The sequence below is a fragment of the Danio rerio genome, chromosome 15 (assembly GCF_052040795.2).
Source record: "Danio rerio strain M-AB ecotype USA chromosome 15, GRCz13ab, whole genome shotgun sequence".
Taxonomy (NCBI): Eukaryota; Metazoa; Chordata; class Actinopteri; order Cypriniformes; family Danionidae; genus Danio; species Danio rerio.
Genome location: NC_141035.1, coordinates 11,014,454 through 11,033,185, shown reverse-complemented (window position 1 = coordinate 11,033,185; position 18,732 = coordinate 11,014,454). Strand labels below are relative to the sequence as shown.

The 18,732-nt window shown below is 39.3% G+C and overlaps 1 long non-coding RNA gene across 1 annotated transcript; it reads left to right on the top strand.

Annotated features, from left to right (window-relative positions):
- The first annotated feature begins 11,508 nt into the window (after nucleotides 1-11,508).
- Nucleotides 11,509-17,917, top strand: LOC141377775 (uncharacterized). The gene is made up of 3 exons (XR_015509081.1): nucleotides 11,509-15,043; nucleotides 15,908-16,212; nucleotides 16,606-17,917. It is a non-coding gene; the product is annotated as an uncharacterized LOC141377775 (long non-coding RNA).
- Nucleotides 17,918-18,732: the final 815 nt, after the last annotated feature.

The window sequence follows — 18,732 nt, the reverse complement described above, 5'->3', positions numbered from 1 at the left end:
ATATCCAATTGCATGCGTTTTTTTTTTTTTTTTGTTTACACGGCCATAGAACAGATCTGATCTGTGTCACATTTGAGCAAAAACAGAATTGGGTCACATTTAATTGGCAGTGTAAACGGGGCCTAAGAGAAGATCACCCCTCTGCGTACCGACAGCAAATGATTTAGCACCACGGGTGTGAGGTATTTCCCTGGTACAGCCAAACTGATCTGCTTCTTCTTTGTTTTAAGTTCAACAATTTAACTTGACCGTTTATTTTTTTCTAGTTCACAATCACATAGATTTTAGTGATAATTTCGAAACATGAGTTTATTACGTGAGAGATTACTGCAAATTCAATACACATCCATACTGATACACTGTATTCAAAAAGCAATAAATTTTGTTAAAGTGACATGCATATATAGGGCATAGTGCAAATATAAAACCCATTTGTTAACCATAGGCTGTTAAACAGAAACAGTTGGACTGTTGAACTTAAGTGACTTTTCGGGCAGAGTTTGGTGCCATTTCATTGACAATAGTATGCAGCACTGGTGATACTTCACATCTAGTTTGAACACAGCATTTGGTGTGCCATTACTGTCAGATAAACACATGGCTAAAGTATTCCAGACAAACTTTAACTGCACCATCCTGGGTTCACATCAAATGCAAAGTTTTCGCTTGAAAAGATTGCATACAAGTCAATGCAAATCTGTGAATAGAGGCGAATTTCTGCAGAGCAGCACAGATAATATGGCATGCATGACAAGTTTGCTGCGAATGCGCATAACATACCTGTCAACTCTCTCGTACTTTCTTATATGTCTTCCGTTTTTTAAAATCTTTCAATGAAGGGTGGCAATAAACATCAAAGAGCCGATCCTCCCTATATGTAACCCATACCATCGAATCAACTGAGGATGCCCCTTGCTCTTAAATGTGAATCTGTTAAGCGCTTTAATTTTTTTTCGGCATGAAAACACTTTGAAATAAATATAAATTGGTGGGATTTCCTTCCTTTCCATTACAAATGCTCTTGCACCTCTTTTGCAATATTCAAAACAGTCAGTTCATAAAATAATTAATAGACTCTGTTTCCCAAACATATTCTGTACATACGATTTGAAGCAGAGCAGCTCTGGGATTTGGGATCAGAATATTTAAATTAAACTGTGAAGAAAAGGTTCATGAGATTTGAAAACTTGATTCAATGTCTTTATAATACAGTGAAAAAAAATACTTAAAGTGATTTCTTGTATTTACTTTTTAACATATGTGATTGTAAACAATTTACCTGGGATGAATTTAAACAAATTAGTTTTTTTTTAATTCATTAATAATTTTAATTTGTTTAAATTCAACAAATTTGTTTTAATTTAATTTTAATAGGCTAAACTGTTTAATTTATTTGCAGATTTTTCTAATGTACTGTCCGTGTTTCAACAGTTCATTTACAAATAAACAGCTCCAGTTGATCAGATTAATTAATTCTTTTTTTTTTTTGTCTCTTAATGTATCTCATTTATATTGTATATGTTTATCTTATTTTCACATCAATCATTTTTAAAATTCATCTTGAGCAGAACATTTCTAAGAGGCAAAAAACATTCTGTGAGTAATTGAGAGTGAGGGATGCTGTGTAAACTCACAGCGCATTATAGTTCCATATCACTACGATGAATGAGTTTAGTTGTTTCACAGCCTACAACTGTCAAAAAATTTTATAAAATAAGGGCTTTGGATGGGATGTGTAATGACAGGTTCACATCAAATGGTAACTTAAGTGTTTGCGCAAGTATATTATGTACACAGTCAATGCAAATGTGCAAATAGACTCAAATATCCACTGGGTGAAACCAATTTCAGGGAATGTGTGATGTGTGTTCTGCAAACGCGTGGAGTTCGGCTTAATCGTGGCTTCTGTGATTCAAGTTTGAAATTAGTATTTCAGTCAAATATGTGCTATATTCACTGTTTAATCAAACATGCTTTGTTCTCTCTCTCTTTCTCCCTCTCTCTCACACACGCACACACACACACGATTTCAAATTCTATGTTTTATCGTATTGTTTCTATAATTATGGTTTAATGTAAATTTGTCTTTGTTTGGTTGTGGTATTTGTGTATATTGTTATGGTTTAGTGTAAATCTGTTATTTTTTTCGGTTTTTGGTATTTGTCTCAGTTGTTTTTAATGTAAATTATTATTATCATTATTATTATTAGTAGTTGTAGTAGTAGTGTATTGGTTGATTTTGGTTGTCTACGATTATATAGTCTGAACTTTATAACTTTATGATTTCAGTTATCAAATCTAATGTAAATTTAAGCTTTATATTAGGTAAGTATTTAAATGAACTGTTGCTATCATCTGCATTTATACATACAATATCATTAATTCATTCATTTTCTTTTCGGCTTAGGGCCTACTCACACTATGCCATCCGTACCGTGCCCAGGCCCGTTTCCCGGATCGTTTGAGAAGTGTGAGTGCGCTGAATCGGGCTCAAGCACGGTTCACTTGGCCGGCCCTGGCCCGGTTGGAAGAGGTGTGCCTGAGCGCGGATCACTTGGGCTTAGGTGCGGTACGCTTGTGTGTGAGTGCAAAACGCGCCAAAGCCCGAAACTGAAAGTGATACGTGACTTTTAAGGGGCTGTTTCATATGGATTTATTAACCATTCTTACTGTTCAGTGATCGCAAACTGCCGTCGTTTATTAAAGATGCAAACCCCTCACTGCACGTCAGCTGCGCACCTTCAGCAGACCTCCTCATTCCTGCAGCACGAGGGCTTTATGATTGTTTATGAGCGCCAAAAGTGGCGGATCTGTCCGGTGAAATATCTGACTGCGTGTCACCGCATCCCTAAGGACTGTTTGGCAAAATATTTGACTGCATGTCACTGCATATCAAACGACTGAAACGATATAACTAGAGAAATCTCCACTGTGCTACTGGGTGAGAGCGTATGGCAAGCCGTTTTAGCATTTAAACCTTGTTCTGACTATCCATAAATATATTTAGAGATATCTCTAATTATATTTTGACTAGTCATAATTATAATTCGACTATTCAGATTGGAGATATCTGCAAATATATTATGACTGACTAGTCATATTCCTCCATTGACTTCCATTGAAAAATATTTGCAGATATCTCTAAATAAGTTTTGACTAGTCACAATTGTAATTAGAGATATCTCCAAATGAATTTTGACTAGTCAAAAATGCAATTCAAGATATCTACAACTGTAATTCGACTATTAGTAAATTAATTAGAGATATCTTCAAATATATTTGTAAATATCTCTAAATATGATGATTTAAAGATATCTCCAAATGTATTATGACTAGTAAAAAGTCAGTTAGAGATATCTCTAATTACAATTGTTACTAGTCAAAATTCATTTGGAGATATCTGCAAATATTTTTCAATGGAAGTCAATGGAGAAATATGACTAGTCATAACAAATTTGCAGATATCTCCAATCTGATTTCGTACTAGTACAATTGTAATTGCAGATATCTCTAATTGTCATTCTGAATAGTGGAATTATAATTATGACTAGTCAAAATATAATTAGAGATATTTCTAAATATATTTATGGAGTCAGAACAAAGATTTAAGTGCTAAAAAGGCTTGCCATAGAGAGCGCTTCTCACTAAACAGGGCAGCAGCGATGACGTTAGCGTGCCGAGGCCCGATATGGTGTGAGCGCGGGCCGTCGGGGGAGATGGGAGGGGGGACAAGAGTGCTTTGGCCCGGTTCGAGGCAACTGTACCTTTAGTCCCCTTTATTAATCTGGGGTCGCCACAGCGGAATGAACCTCCAACTTATTTTAATAATTTGTAAGAATTTGTGTAACATATCTTTTGTTTACATCACAATGAAAGCCACCCACAACTCTCAGCGCTACGGCGTTACATGTTTTCTACTCGGTTAATCTGAAAGGCAAGAGTGCATCACTCCACTTGCACACGCATATTACCAGATATTAGTATATATTCTAATATTTAAAAAAAAACAAACTTGAGGGCAGAAGGGATGCAATATATGAATGGCCCGCTGCTATAGTTAATCCAGTGTGTGTGCATATTAGCCTTGGTGTAGCTATAAGCTCGGAACTTTAAACTAGCGCACAGCTGGCATAACTTTTTCATTCCGTCCAACAGAATTGTGGCGTTGAGAAGCCTTTAAGCTTAAGTATCCAAATGTTTTCGGCTGCTCGTGCCACTCGCTTAATGTCAGCTGACTCACACTCTGCGCAGCCTTCAACTGCAGCTCGTGCTGTAGGACAGAATCAAATTGCCTTGCGAATCAAATTGCCTCTGACTTTTTAATACCTTTTAGGGGCCTTAATTTTCTCATAATTGATGTATCAACTTTTAATACTATTTAAGACCCCGCGGACATACTGTGGTGGTTAAAATGGAATGTTTGTTTTTTGTTTAGTTTTTTTTCATGTTTTTAAGGGTTTCATTGGAAATCATTTCTACAATTACAAACAAAGTAGTCCCACTTTATTTTGATGATCAATTTGTTGAATTTAGGTAAAATTGCATCTACATGCCAACTAATTCTAATTAGATTATAAGTAGAATGTTAGGGTAAGGGTTGGGGTAAGGGTTGCAAAGTTTCTTATAGTCAGTTAAATATCTGTTGAAGGAGAATATCAACAAATATTAAGCAGACAGTCTAATAATACTCAACTGGACCATCAAAATACAGTGTTACCAACAAAGTTTTAGCAGGGTGTTAACATGTTTTATTACACAGCTGTCTGGACACGACTCTGATGGATCAGTCACAACGTCCCAAGGTATGTTATTCCGAGATAAAAACTGCTAAATAGCTTAGTAAATATGTAAACATCCACAATCATATGTTTCTGCTTGCCTGTCACACCGCTTTGACAGTTTTTAAACATTGGGTGCTGCCTCGAGATTTAATAATATTGGTTAATATATATGCTTCATTCAGCTGGTTTCATTTCTTTCAGCTTTGCTTTTTTGTCCGCTTGTCGTGCCATCTTGTGACTGAATAAGGTGCAGGTACGTGAATTCTATGTTTGTATGTTTTTTGGCAAGTAGCCGTGTAGTAAGCAGAATGAAGTATATCCAGGAAAGTTGTTTATATGGAATAAAGCTCTTTGTGTTGGGTTTTATTCTGCGATAACAACCTACTGGATGTACTTTTTTCCCTAACTTAGCACACCAGAATGTTTCAAAGATGAATTATTAAACTGCTAACTGGAATGCTGGAAGTAGAGTTCTGCAAATGTATTCCTTCTTTCAAAAAAAAAAAAATTGAGCTGTTGACAGTCGTATATGTCCCACACTGCTAAAAACACTATTAGGACACATATATTTCATTAAAAAGTGAAAATTGGTTGTTTTTTGCGTTATTTCGAGCAAATTCGTACTTTCGGTTTAAAATTAATTTTTGAAGCTGCGTCACGGCCCTGAGATCTTAGTGTGTATTCCAGCATGTAGACCACCATTTAATAATTTGGCAAATAATTTGATTACTGATATCCATGTAAACACAGTCACTTTCTTTCTCCCCTGGGTCTGTGTGTTTCTTTTGCCTCTGTAAAAAACAGCGCATACCCAAACTGAAACTCTCATTTTTATGCAAATTTTTACAGACCTTCCCTCTTTCCCTCCTCCGACACTCCCCCTAAACAGAGCTGGACACACCCACTTTCCTGACTGTTTCCAAAGTAGAGGTGTGAAAAAAACCCTGCTGAAATAAGGGGGTTTCATGGCCCTTTAAGAAATCTAAAAAATATTTTTTTCCGTCACAGGAATAAATTTATGAATCCAATGAGGTAGTGGTCGGTAACTCTGGTGTAAATCTCATCGGAACCAGGCGGTCTAACAATATATCGCTCCCTAGTACCAAATTTATTTCGGAACAGCATATCTGTGATTTCCTCATTCTTATTGAGCACTAGTACAGCCAGTACTTATGACTGTTGCACATGCTGCACGTATGGACCAGTGTTTTTTGCACGTGCATTTTATTGAAAGTCTGTGCTGCATAAATGTAAGTAGAAACACAAAGTTACCTTTGAGCGATGTGATAATACCTCAAAGTTTTACCCTTTAGCAGTCAAGTGTACACTGGGTACACAGCGCCATGAATTTTAGAATTCTATCAGGGTACACACACTGGTGCTGCAAGTAGGAAGCTGTGGGCGGCACCCATTTAAGACTCAGGACTCATATTTGTGCTGTGCTACAGAGCACCATCTGATTAGTTTTGTTTTAAATAACATGTAAATGTGCACAACCATTGAATATGACTACTAACTGTCATATGCACGCCTGCCAGTTCAGAAAACTGGCGACACTCATGTCACATCACAACGGGGCAAAAAAACCTGACATTTAGCCTACAATCCTTGCACAACGTACAGTTTTATATGTTATCTCTCTCTTTTGGTAGTACCCAATTTAATTGTGGGATTTTGGAAACCAGATCTAAATTTAGGGGTAACGGTCGGGTAGAAAAGCGGGCAGCAGGTGAACAAAGACTGAATATACAGCGGGAGCGGTTGGCACGGAATAAAACCTAGTGGGAGCAGGATTAAAAAAGTCCAGCGCAGACCTCTAGCTGGAATCGTGTTCATAACTTTAAAAATTATGCTTTTGTAAGACTTTTTTTTAAATTAATCCTAAGATTTTAATAATGAGTGACACTGACCCATAATCACAATGTTTCAAAAATGTTCCCATGAGACTTGCTAAACACAACATAAACCACAATAGAAAGTGATTTTGTCAACACTGGTGTAAACATCAGTTCTGACAGTAACCCAATGACAGTCTGTTTATGGCACTGACTCAAAAGGACATTAGGAATTTTGGGATTTGCAGCTACTGCATTTGTCAAATGTCCAATGCTAGGTGTTCAGCTACCAGCTATGTTCATTTCAGTAGCAATATCTGCACTTCTCTAATTGTTGATACAGTTGTGGTTTGATTTACAAGACACGCCAGCCTGATCGCATGAGGACATGTAAGTATTGGTGGAGTGGAGAGACAGTGATAGAGCCAATTCGGGGGATGATTGGGAGGCCATGATCGTAAGGGCCGATAGAGGGACTTTGGCCAGGACACCGGGGTTACACCCCTGCTCTTTCAGGAGAAGTGCCATGGGATTTTTAATGACCACAGGGAGTCAGGACCTCGGTTTAACATCTCATCCGAAAGACGGCGGCCACTGACAGTGTAGTGTCCCCTTCACTTTTACTGGGGCATTAGGACTCACACAGACCACAGGTTGAGCGCCCCCTGCTGGCCTCACTAACACCACTTCCAACAGCAACCAAGTGTTACCTAGTGGTCTCCCATACAGGTACTGACCAGGCTCAGCACTGCTTAGCTTCAGTGAGTAACCGGTCTTGGGCTGCAGGGTGACATGGCTGTGGCTGATGTATTTTTAGAGTGATGTATTTTGTATTTTTAGAGTGTTTGCTCATCTTCAATCCTTTTAGATGTTAAGTACACTGTAAAAATGTTTAAGCTGAATCAAATTATGAGTCCATATAAGTCCTAAAAAGTGCTTGCATCATTTATAAAGTTAGAACATGATAACTAACTGAACTAAAAACATGTTGTCATGACTAATTGTTCATATACAGTATTTTATTTTATGGTGTAGACTTTTAGAAAATGTCTTTAATATATTTGTAATTAAGAGTTCATTAAACAGACCATTATAAGACATTTCAAAGATTTTTGCACACAGCAGATGCTTTCCAGACCAAATGCTCTTTAAAATGCATCTTGCAGATTTACAGTTAGGTCCGTAAATATTTGGACATTGACACAATTCTAAAATATTTGACTCTAAGCACAATGGATCTGATATGAAACAAACAAGATATGCTTTAACTGCAGACTGTCAGCTTTGTTTTGAGGGTATTTACATCCAAATCAGGTGAACGCTGTAGGAATTACAACAGTTTGCACATGTGCCACCCATTTGTTAAGGGGCCAAAAGTAATTGGACAACAGCTTTTAAGCTGTTCCATGGCCAGGTGTGTGTTATTCCCTCATCCCAATTACAATGAGCAGATAAAAGTTCCAGAGATCATTTGAAGTGTGCTATTTGCATTTAGAATCTGTTACTGTCAACTCTCAAGATGTCAGTCAAGCAAGCCACTATTAGGAGGAAAAAACAAAACAAACCCATCAGAGAGATAGCAAAAACATTAGGCCTGGTCAAAACAACTGTATAGAACATTTTGTTTAAAAAGAAAGAACGCACCGGTGAGCTCAGCAACACTAAAAGACCCTGAAGACAGAAGACCACAGGAACAACTGTGGTGGTTGGCCAAAGAATTCTTTCTCTGGTGAAAATAACACTCTTCACAACAGTTGGCCAGATCAAGAACACTCTCCAGGAGGTTTTTGTATGTGTGTCAGAGTCAACAATCAAGAAAAGACTACACCAGAGTGAATACACATGGTTCCCCACAAAATGTAAACCATTGGTGAGCCAAAAAAAAACAGGCCAGATTAAAGTTCTAAAAATGGCTTCACAGTGCTGAAAATATATCCTATGGACAGATGAAATAAAGATCAACTTGAACCAGAGTGATGGGAAGAGAAGAGTATGGAGAAGAAAAGAAACTGCTCATTATCCTAAGCAGCGAAGCAAGATGGTAGTAGTGACATGGCGTGGGCATGTATGGTTGTCAATGGAACTGTTTTTTTTTTGTATTTGTTGTTGTGACTGGTGACAAAAGCAGCAGGATGAATTCTGAAGGGTTTCAGGCAATATTGTCTGCTCATATTAAGTAAATACTACAGAACTCAATGGACTGCACTTCACAGTGCAGATGGAGAATGACCTAAAGCAGTGGTCACCAAACTTGTTCCTGGAGGGCAGGTGTCCTACAGATTTTAGCTCCAACCCTAATTAAACACCTGAACAAGCTAATCAAGGTCTTACTAAGTGTACTTGAAACATCCGGGCAGGTGTGTTAAAGCAAATTGGAGCTAAACCCTGCATGGACACCGGCCCTCCAGGACCGAGATTGGTGACCCCTGACCTAAAGCATACTGCAAAAGCAACCAAAGAGTTTTTGAAAGGAAAAAAAAGGAATGTTATGCAATGGCCGAGTCAACCATCAGACCTAAATCCGATTGAGCTTGCATTTTATTTGCTGAACACAAAGCTGAAGGGAAAATACACCAAGACCAAACAGGAACTGAAGTTGCAATAGAGGCCTGGCAGAGCACCACCAGGAATGAAACCCAGCGTCTGCTGATGTCGATGCGTTCCAGACTTCCAGGATTTGTAACCAAGTATTAAAAGGTGAAAGTTGGATTTATGATTAGTATTCTGTCCAATTACTTTTGGACCCTTAACAAGTGGGAGGCACATATGCAAACTGTTGTAATTCCTGCATTGTTCACCTGATTTAGATGCAAATACCCTCAAATTGATTGTGTTAATGCTAAAAATGTTAAAATTGTGTCGATGTCCAAATATTTATGGACCTAACTGTTTGTGTGCTATAGAACCATCATTGGGGCTTTACCTAAAGCATTGTTAAAAGAGAAAAGTTGTACCCTAAATATATCTGGATAACATATAGTTTGTTCCTTGCTTTAATTCATTAAATTCTACTCATGCTCAACATTGAGTGCTCACACAAAAGCAACATAGAGCATGACAAAATAAGAGGAAAGAGTCTTGACAAGATGACATCTTAACACACAAAGCTGGCATGTTAATGGAAGAAAAGCTTTTAAGAATAAATAAGGTATCACTTCTCATGTGTGTTTAGCATGTGCGTGCGTGTAAACTGATATGTGCAGCATTAAAGTGATTGACTATTATTTTTGAAGCTCTTATTCATAAACCTGTTCTTAAATGAAATGCTTTTGAAGTCGAGACTTGCGGCTGAAATACAGTACATTCCTCCAGGACTTCCTCTCGCTATCCATCTGTTCCTACTTGACTGTAATTTGAACCTTGAGAGAGTGTTGAGAAAACATTAGACAAGTGGGTACTATTAAAATCAGCGAAGAACTGATTCCATATTCATGCTTTGAGAGGCAGCCGGTTATTAATTTAAGTTACATAAATACAGCAATTGCATGAATGTTCTGAGAAACGTGATTTGTTCACTTTAAAAAATAAAAAAAAAGTTTGCGAATTTGTTTAAAAGAAAGAGTGTTCGCCAACCATTTTATTACTGTAATCTAATTCTGAGTATGATAAATTATTCAGCCTGAAATGGGAATTTATTTCATCCGTAGGGATTTCATCGATTCATTGAAGAAGCAGAGGGATTCCTTTAAAAGTTGTTTCAGAGAAAAGGCAAGTTACTTTGATTTCGATCAAAGGTTTTTGAGTAAAATCCACTGGCATTTCCACAATAAAGGCCCCAATTTACTCACAGCATGGCAGAGACACTGATAGTGACTCCAAGCAACATTGAAGAATAAACTAGTATGATGTTTGTTTGGAGATCATTTCTGGACTTTGAATCTGCTCTTCAGAGTGAACACCTTCAAACTACCATTGGTCAACATCACATCTTTGTATCATAATTACAAAATACTTTGAATCAATGACTGTAAAGAAACATGGACGACGTGACAGCTCTCTTTTACATTGAACACTTTGAATGCAAAATGCCTCATGACGGGCACAAACTGTTGCAAAGAAAACTGCTGAAAGGACTACCTGATGGAGCCAGAGGTGAAGTCGCAGTATCAAGCTTCCCACTAAATGCTTGTACGTCAAATCAACCTTGTCCCCAGAACGTCTCATTTGACCACCCCCATCTGCATCACAACAAAGGCTCTGTAAATAAATATAAGCACTCTTAAACACTAAAAAATACATGATTTATCAAAAAGCTGTGTGATAAAAGCAGTTTTTTAATAATTTAATAGAAACAATATATGTTGAACTGCAAAATAAATGATCTTTTATACATTTTAGTCTGAGTTTGACTATATTAGAAAATATTAGGAGTTTAGTAGGAGATTTATTAGAAGATTTCAAATGAAAACTCAATGGTAAATGATGTATATAAATAATATATAACATGTACAGTTATATTTGTTCTATAAGATTCTGTTTCTAGAATATTAATATATTTGAAACTGCAAATTCAGTAGATTCAATAACATGCGGAAGCAACATTAAAGAATAAACTAGTATGATGTTTGTTTGGAGATCATTTCTGGACTTTGAATCTGCTCTTAGGAATGAACAGCTTTAAACTACTATTGGTCAACATCTTCACATCTTTGTATCATAATTACAAGATACTTTGCCCTAGGGCTGCTCGATTATGGGAAAAGACATAATCACGATTATTCAAAACGATGATCAGTTGAAGTCAAAATTATTCACCCTTCTGTGAATTTATTTTTAGATATAAATATTTCCTAAATTATGTTTAACCCTTTTTTTTTTTGTTTTTTTTACAGTATTTCCTATAATATTTTTTCATCAGGATAATAAAAGCAGGTCTAAATGTTTTGAAACCTATTTTAATAGCTCAATATTATTAGCCCCTTTAAGCAATATATATTTTTGATTGTCTGCAGAAGAAACTACTGTTATATAATGTCACTTTAAGCTGAATACTAGTATCTTGAAAAATTTCTAGTAAAATATAGTGTGCTGTCTACCTTTCATTGTGGTAATTGACGCATCCAACACGGGCGTTGGTGCAATATTATCTCTGAAACAGGGCTCTCCCACTAAATCTCATCCTTGCACATTTTTCTCCCGTAAGCTTAACTCAGCGGAACAGAATTATGATGTGGGCAATCGGGAACTCCTAGCCATGAAAGCCGCGATGGAGGAATGGAGACACTGGTTAGAGGGCGCAAAACACAAATTTACAGTGATAACGGATCACAAGAACCTAGAATACATACACTCTCCTTAAAGACTCAATCCCAGACAGGCTAGATGGGCTATATTTAATACCCGATTTGAATTTACTGTCACGTATATTCCAGGCTCCAAGAACATTTGGGCGGACGCACTATCCAGATTATTTGAAGAGGAGGTGGTGGAGCAGAAGGAGGAAGCCATCCTAGACAAGTCCCTCGTTCTGTCACCTATTCCGTGGGACATCACGTCCGAAATCGCCCAGGCTCAGGAGCAAGAACCACTTCCACTAAATTGCCCCACAGGCCCAAGACAGGGGCGGACAGGGGCCTGACCCTGGTGAAATATACACCCGTGAACTTGGGGGGCCGTTTTGTGAACTGAATCGCATAGCCGTGCGTATGAGCCACTGCAAAGGGCTGGCCCGTGCTAACCAGGCAGGCAGAGCTCTTGCTAATGGACTCATCGCTACAATCGCTGACGTACCAGCAGTGGGGCAGCGCGGAGTGGGTGTGCTGATCCGGGAAGCGCGAGGGTTCCGCGGAAGAGCTGGAGGCGAGAGATTTGTTCTCACTCCGCACACAAACTTCGGAGAGGGGGCTCGAGGGGTGGGAGAAAGGAGACCGTCCTCCCAGCGCTAGTGAGCCACTGGCAAAATGGCAGAACCTGTGAGCTGGAAAGTATAGCATCCCGGACTGGCAGGATTCTGGCTGTCACATCCGGGGAAGTAGAAAAGTGCTCTTCCACTGATGTTCGCATGGCAGTAAAAAGTGTCGTTGGAAATAGGGCCCGCCCCTCCAGCAGGGAAAGAGCAAGTTCCCTCTTCTCCAGATGACCTGTCCCAGGGACGCTTCACGGTCCATTTACCGGACTTAGCGGCGCTCTGGGCAGGGGGGGCTGCCTGCTTTCGAAGTGCTCAACGCGCTCACTTTGCCGGAGGCGTGTACGGGGGTGGGGCAGCTCTCGTAGGCGGGCGCCTTTGGCAAGGAGCAGTAGATATGGATGATTCGGCGGGCGTAGCGGGCTTACGGTCCCGCCGATAGGTGACATTACCCATCGCATCAGACTGTTCTCTCACCGTCTTGAATTCCTGGGGGAATACACAGACGGTGTCGTCCAACAGGCCAGCTTGGGATATGGGGGAGTCAAGAAAGAGGACTTTGTCGACTTTGCGCATATCAGCCAAGTTTAGCTAGAGGTGGACCACTCCTGGACCACTAATGTGGACATCGTCCTCCCCAACGCACACGCAGCGGACTTAGTGGTCCGAAGAGCATAGTCGGTTGCGGTGCGAAGCTTGTGTAACAAGCCTGGGTTGGACCCACCCTCGTGCAGCTCGGCCAGCGCATGCGCTTGGTAGCGCTGGTAGGTGGCTAACATGTCTGTTTCAGGATCCGTCTTGACAGCGCTCACCTGCCCAGAGGGGGCAAGCGAGTCTGGATCATCATCGGACAATGAAAGCCCACCCTCCGATGCAGCGGTGGACGTCTGGTTTCCGGTGTCATCGAGTGTAAGGGCTACCATCTGATTAGACGGATCGCTTTCTCCGCCCGAAGCTAGGATGGAGTGCTTGGAGGAGCGGGAGGTCCGCGTGCCTGGAGGCGACGGATTATCTGTCGCTGGAACCCTCAGATCTGCCTGAGTGCCCGCTACAGTGCAGGGGACAGCTGGGGTGGTTCGCCCCTTCACAAGGGCTAGCTGTGATCTTTATTGCGTAACAGACATGGCATCGCAATGACCGCATGAACTGCCGCGAGCACCTCATTAACATGCTAGACCTCCAAACATGCAACGCAGTGATCGTGCCCATCATCCAAAAACAGGAAACCACCGCATCCAGAAACGCACAGTCGGAGCGCCATCATGAAAAGGACGTGCTGCATGACTGTGTTGCTCTTTTAGGAAATTTGCAACTATACGCACCGCTCTGGAGGACCGGACCCAAAGAACGCCAGCCAAGGGAGAATCCCAGCTCGACCGTCTGCCAGCACGTGTACCCACTCTGGACTGGGAGAATGCTCTCGTTCGCTCAAATCGCTGGATCACAGCAGGAGGAACCCTCATCGACTCTCTCAGAAGGCTGTAAAAGTCTCTAAACCGAAAAGGATGGCGTTTCCTTGCTTTCATTGTGCTTATATGCAGAGCTAATTGGCAATAAGGCACATGTGCGCAAGCTTATGCTGCCAACTCATTTGACATTTCATTAGCCCAATGTATACTCTTTCAGACGATTGGCTTTCTGAAATGAAATCCCCATTTGTGGATTAAACGTCCACTATAGTATTGAAGTTCCCCACCCAACATGGAACCACAGGTCAACAGGGAGATTGCAAAAGACCAGCTTCTGCTTTAAGCTGAATTGAATACCTACCTAAACTGAATATCTACTATTAAATATCTACTACTCAAAAATATACAAACAAATGTCAAAGACAGTAAACACCCTAAATCTGTTGAAATGCATCGATCTGATGATGGTTGAGTTTGCAGCTGGATATTATTGAGAGATCGCTGATCGGAACAGTTAACAGCTCCGCCAAAGGGCGTCTAAAACTCATATGCAGGTTTATTTTACAGTGTTTGACAGACACACCATTAACTTCGCTAGATCCTGTATGGGCGAGTCTGTTATAAATCACTCACAGGACATTAATTTGAACAATGCAGATATGCAGATATATTAAATAGTTCACACAATAATACACAAAGAGAGACTTTCACTTCACGCATAGTTTGTGAATGAACCGACTTATAAGTTGCCTTCTTGTTGCAGAAGTGATCATAAGGTGTTTTTTTTTTTTTTTTTGCGCCAAGTTTGAAATAATCCATCAAAGAACAGGAGAAAGTGCATTACTTCATTCATTTTAATACAGCATAATAATAATGAAATCTAAAAATTCTAGTATTATATGGAGAGTTTATTTTAAGCTTTATATCTCGTGGGCCACCTGTAGTGGGGCTGTGGCTCACCGGTTGAGATTCCTGCTTTATCAGATGAAATTAACTGTTCGGGCGAAGCAGTGGCGCAGTAGGTAGTGCTGTCACCTCACAGCAAGAAGGTCGCTGGTTCAAGCCTCGGCTCAGTTGGTGTTTCTGTGTGGAGTTTGCATGTTCTGCCTGCGTTTGCGTGGGTTTCCTCCTGGTGCTCCGGTTTCCCCCACAGTCCAAAGACATGCAGTACAGGTGAATTGGGTAGGCTAAATTGTCTGTAGTGTGTGTGTGAATGTGTGTGGATGTTTCCCAGAGATGGGTTGTGGCTGGAAGGGCATCCGCTGCGTAAAAACGTGCTGGATAAGTTAGGGGTTCATCCCGCTGTGGCAACCTTGCATTAAAAAAGGGACTAAGCCGACAAGAAAATAAATTAACTGATTGAAGTTAAACTGAAACAGCAGCTTATTTTATTGAAAAATTGCAGCTTGTTTTTTATACTTTACAGAATCATCTTGCGGGTCGGATTAAACTTGTTTGCAGGCCATACGTTTGGCACGCCTTAGCCAAAGGAAAATGAATGATTGAATGAATGAATGAATGAATAGCAAGTTTTTTTTAAAATGTCACAAACTGCTTAGAATTTTCTTTTAGCATACACAGTTTAGGTTTGATAGTATTGCTAACGTCTTCCACATTACTTCCATGATTTAACAGGCTGCTATGTTTCTAGCATGAGACAGCACATTGCAAACATGTTTTATTCTTATTCTCAAATTTAGTGTGGCCACGTTTGTTGACAGGATATTTTTGAAGTTGTAAACATGTCTTGCACTTTGCAAACAGGCTGTTAGCATGTTTACAATATGATGCACTACAATGCTAACATATATTATCAAGCCCCTAGCATGTTTCTAACACTTAATGACCATATATGCTTTAGTATACTTTCCTGCCAAAAAAAAAATTTATAAATAAATAAAGATATATATCTTATATATATATATATATATATATATATATATATATATATATATATATATATATATATATATATATATATATATATTTTTTTTTTTTTAGATCTAATTTTCTATTTTTTTTTTCTTCTAATTTTAGATTGCTGGTAAACACAGATCGCATAGAACTACAAATCCAGCACTATATGGACTACAAGATCCAGTCATGCACTGCACACACACACCGGTTCCTTATCCTGGCTGATTGCTAACCCACACAGCTGAAGCTGTTCAGAACTGAAGTTGCCAGCTGCCTGCCTGTACTAACCATTCGCCTGATATTTGACTACGACTTTCCTCTGTACATCTGTCTACCACTGTATTGACCTTTGCTTGCCTGACCATCTCTGTATAATAAACCCTGTGTTTGGATCCTCACTTGTCAGCGTCCACTTCACATTACAGGTGACATGATAAAAACCAATAAACTCTAGTGGTGGTATTTAATCAAAACCTATTAGAAACCATTAAATGTAGTAGATTTTACAGTTAAAATTTTGTAGTTTTTAATGATGTTTGTAATGGAAATCATTACTTCCATTAAAAACGTATTTTTAAATAAATAATGGAAGTAACCAAACAATGAGTGTTAACATGTTTAGCACATTAGCACATGAATCACTAAACTGCTGTTGTATTGTGCACTGGAAGCATGTTGTTAACATGTAGCTATCTGTCAAACATATAAATTCATACATTTGCTACAAAAAATGTTCAAGTTTCACAAATGTTTTTCAAAAGTAAACTTCTTTGAGCACCTTTACTTTTACTCATCAAAATATCTTCCTTTTCTTACAGCCGTTTGAAGTCTTCCAATCACTGCTTCTCCCACGATGCACTAGAAGAGATGTAAACAAAACAAAAATTATGAAACTTAAGCAGAAGCACATCGTTTTGAAGACCAAATGTAACCTGAGATCTTTGAAAGAGTCAATCAGCCATCTGTCACTGATGAAGAACAAAAAAACAGTAATGAAAACTAGGGAAAACAAAGAGAACAGTTTTTTTTTTCTTCTTTGTGTCCAAACACACATTTGGAAAAGCGGGTGTGCTGGTGGCGGTGGGGGAAGGAATTGTCAACACTAATTCTCTTCTTTTCTTTACTCCTCTTTCTCCTGTTGTCTAGTTTTTACAGGTCAGCATGAGGTCATGATTTTCCTGCAAGAATAGACACGTTTTCCTTGACAAAGATCTTGCCTCAGGATTGTCAGCATGAATGTCATACTGAGCGCTGCAGGTCGCAAATGAGTTGCCTGTTCATCAGTGTATCATTTAATTGAGTCTTAAAGGGATAGTTTGCCTAAAAAAATGAGTATTCTGTCATTTGCTCAACCTTGTGTTGTTCCACACTGCCTTTAACTTTTTTCTCTTTTTGCTGTGCAGCACAAAATAAGTTTTCGGAAGAATGTTGATGAAGAAGGAACAAATAGCATTCATTGACGGACGTTTGGACAGACGGACAGTGAAGGGGCCTCAGCTGTGTGTCGTGGTCCTCACATTTCTGGTGACAGGTGTGAACAATGCCAGGGCCCCAAGAAATGTCTCTGTGCTGCTCTGTAAACCCAGCTGACACCTTGTGTGTTCGCCAGCAAGACTGACTTCACACATTATGCAAATCATATTGACAGCATAGCTAATGCTTTTTATTAAGCTAATTGCCCTTAAGGTCATTTCTGTTTTTGGCACCCAGGCTAGACTCGAAGAAAGGAGAAAACTAGTGTAGTAAGAGAGAGAGAGCACATTAGAACCTGCTTTATAGAAAGATAATTTTACTGTATTTTGTGGTTTAAATTGTATAATTTCTTTAAGACAGTTTAATAATCAAAAATTTGCCATTAAGTTATAACAAACACAATTGCATCCATTAAGCTTTCTTTGAAAATGTTTTTTTTTTCATTTATTTGGTACTGGAAACTAAGATAACTAGAGAATAACAAAAGCTGTAAATTGTATGGTTTGCATTACAAAGAGTGTTTATAATTAAGAAAATTCATATGAATACCAGTATTATATACAGTGTGTCTATTATGAATATAAATATCTTAATTTAAAACTTTAAAATATTGAACTACATTGAAATTGTGAATTAAAAATACACCTACTGTATTGGAAACTTTCATTTTCAGAAACTTACTGCAAACAGTTTTTATGCTTGTATTATATAGAATTGCAATGGACATGATTTTCTTTGCAATTATAGGTTACCTGACATACATAAAAGTTGCACAGCCATTGTCAGGCAGTCACGGGTATCACCCAGTTCATCAGGACTCACACACCCGTTCCCAATCACCAGGGGCCTCATGTACGAAGACTTGCGTGGAAATCTTACTAAAACATTGCGTACGCACAAAGCTGTAAATGTGCGTACGCAGAAAAAAATTCAGATGTATGAAACACTGCGTACGCCGAATCTCACGCATATTCTTTTGTACATCTGAATGAACGTGAAACTGAGCGCAACATGCACGAGCACAAAACTCCTTCCTGCCTCCTCCCCCGTATGAATATGCTAATGACTATGCTAATGGCAAAACCCAACGAAAAAGCAATGGCAAAAGCAAGTGTGGCAGGAGAGGTAATTAGTTGCCAAGTGTCATTAATTTACGGGTCCTTTTCTCTGCCCTATCACAATACGGCATACGGGCTATAAAAAGAGGGAAGCATTTGCTACTTGGGATGCGTCACTTGATTAGTTGCGGCGCCGTGAGCGCGCGTCGTCACTTCCCACACCTGTTGAGGGCGGTGAGGGGTTTTGATCGGGCTGGAAGTTGCTTCGCCTGAATTGTTTGGCTGCAATCGCCAACGCTAGAACGCGTGTAAGGACTGGAAAAGCTGCGAGAACCAGATGCGGGTGCGCGACTGTTTGTTGGCTGTGCCGGCTGTTGACTGAAATGTACGTGCTATCTGCCTCTTAAGTGGCTG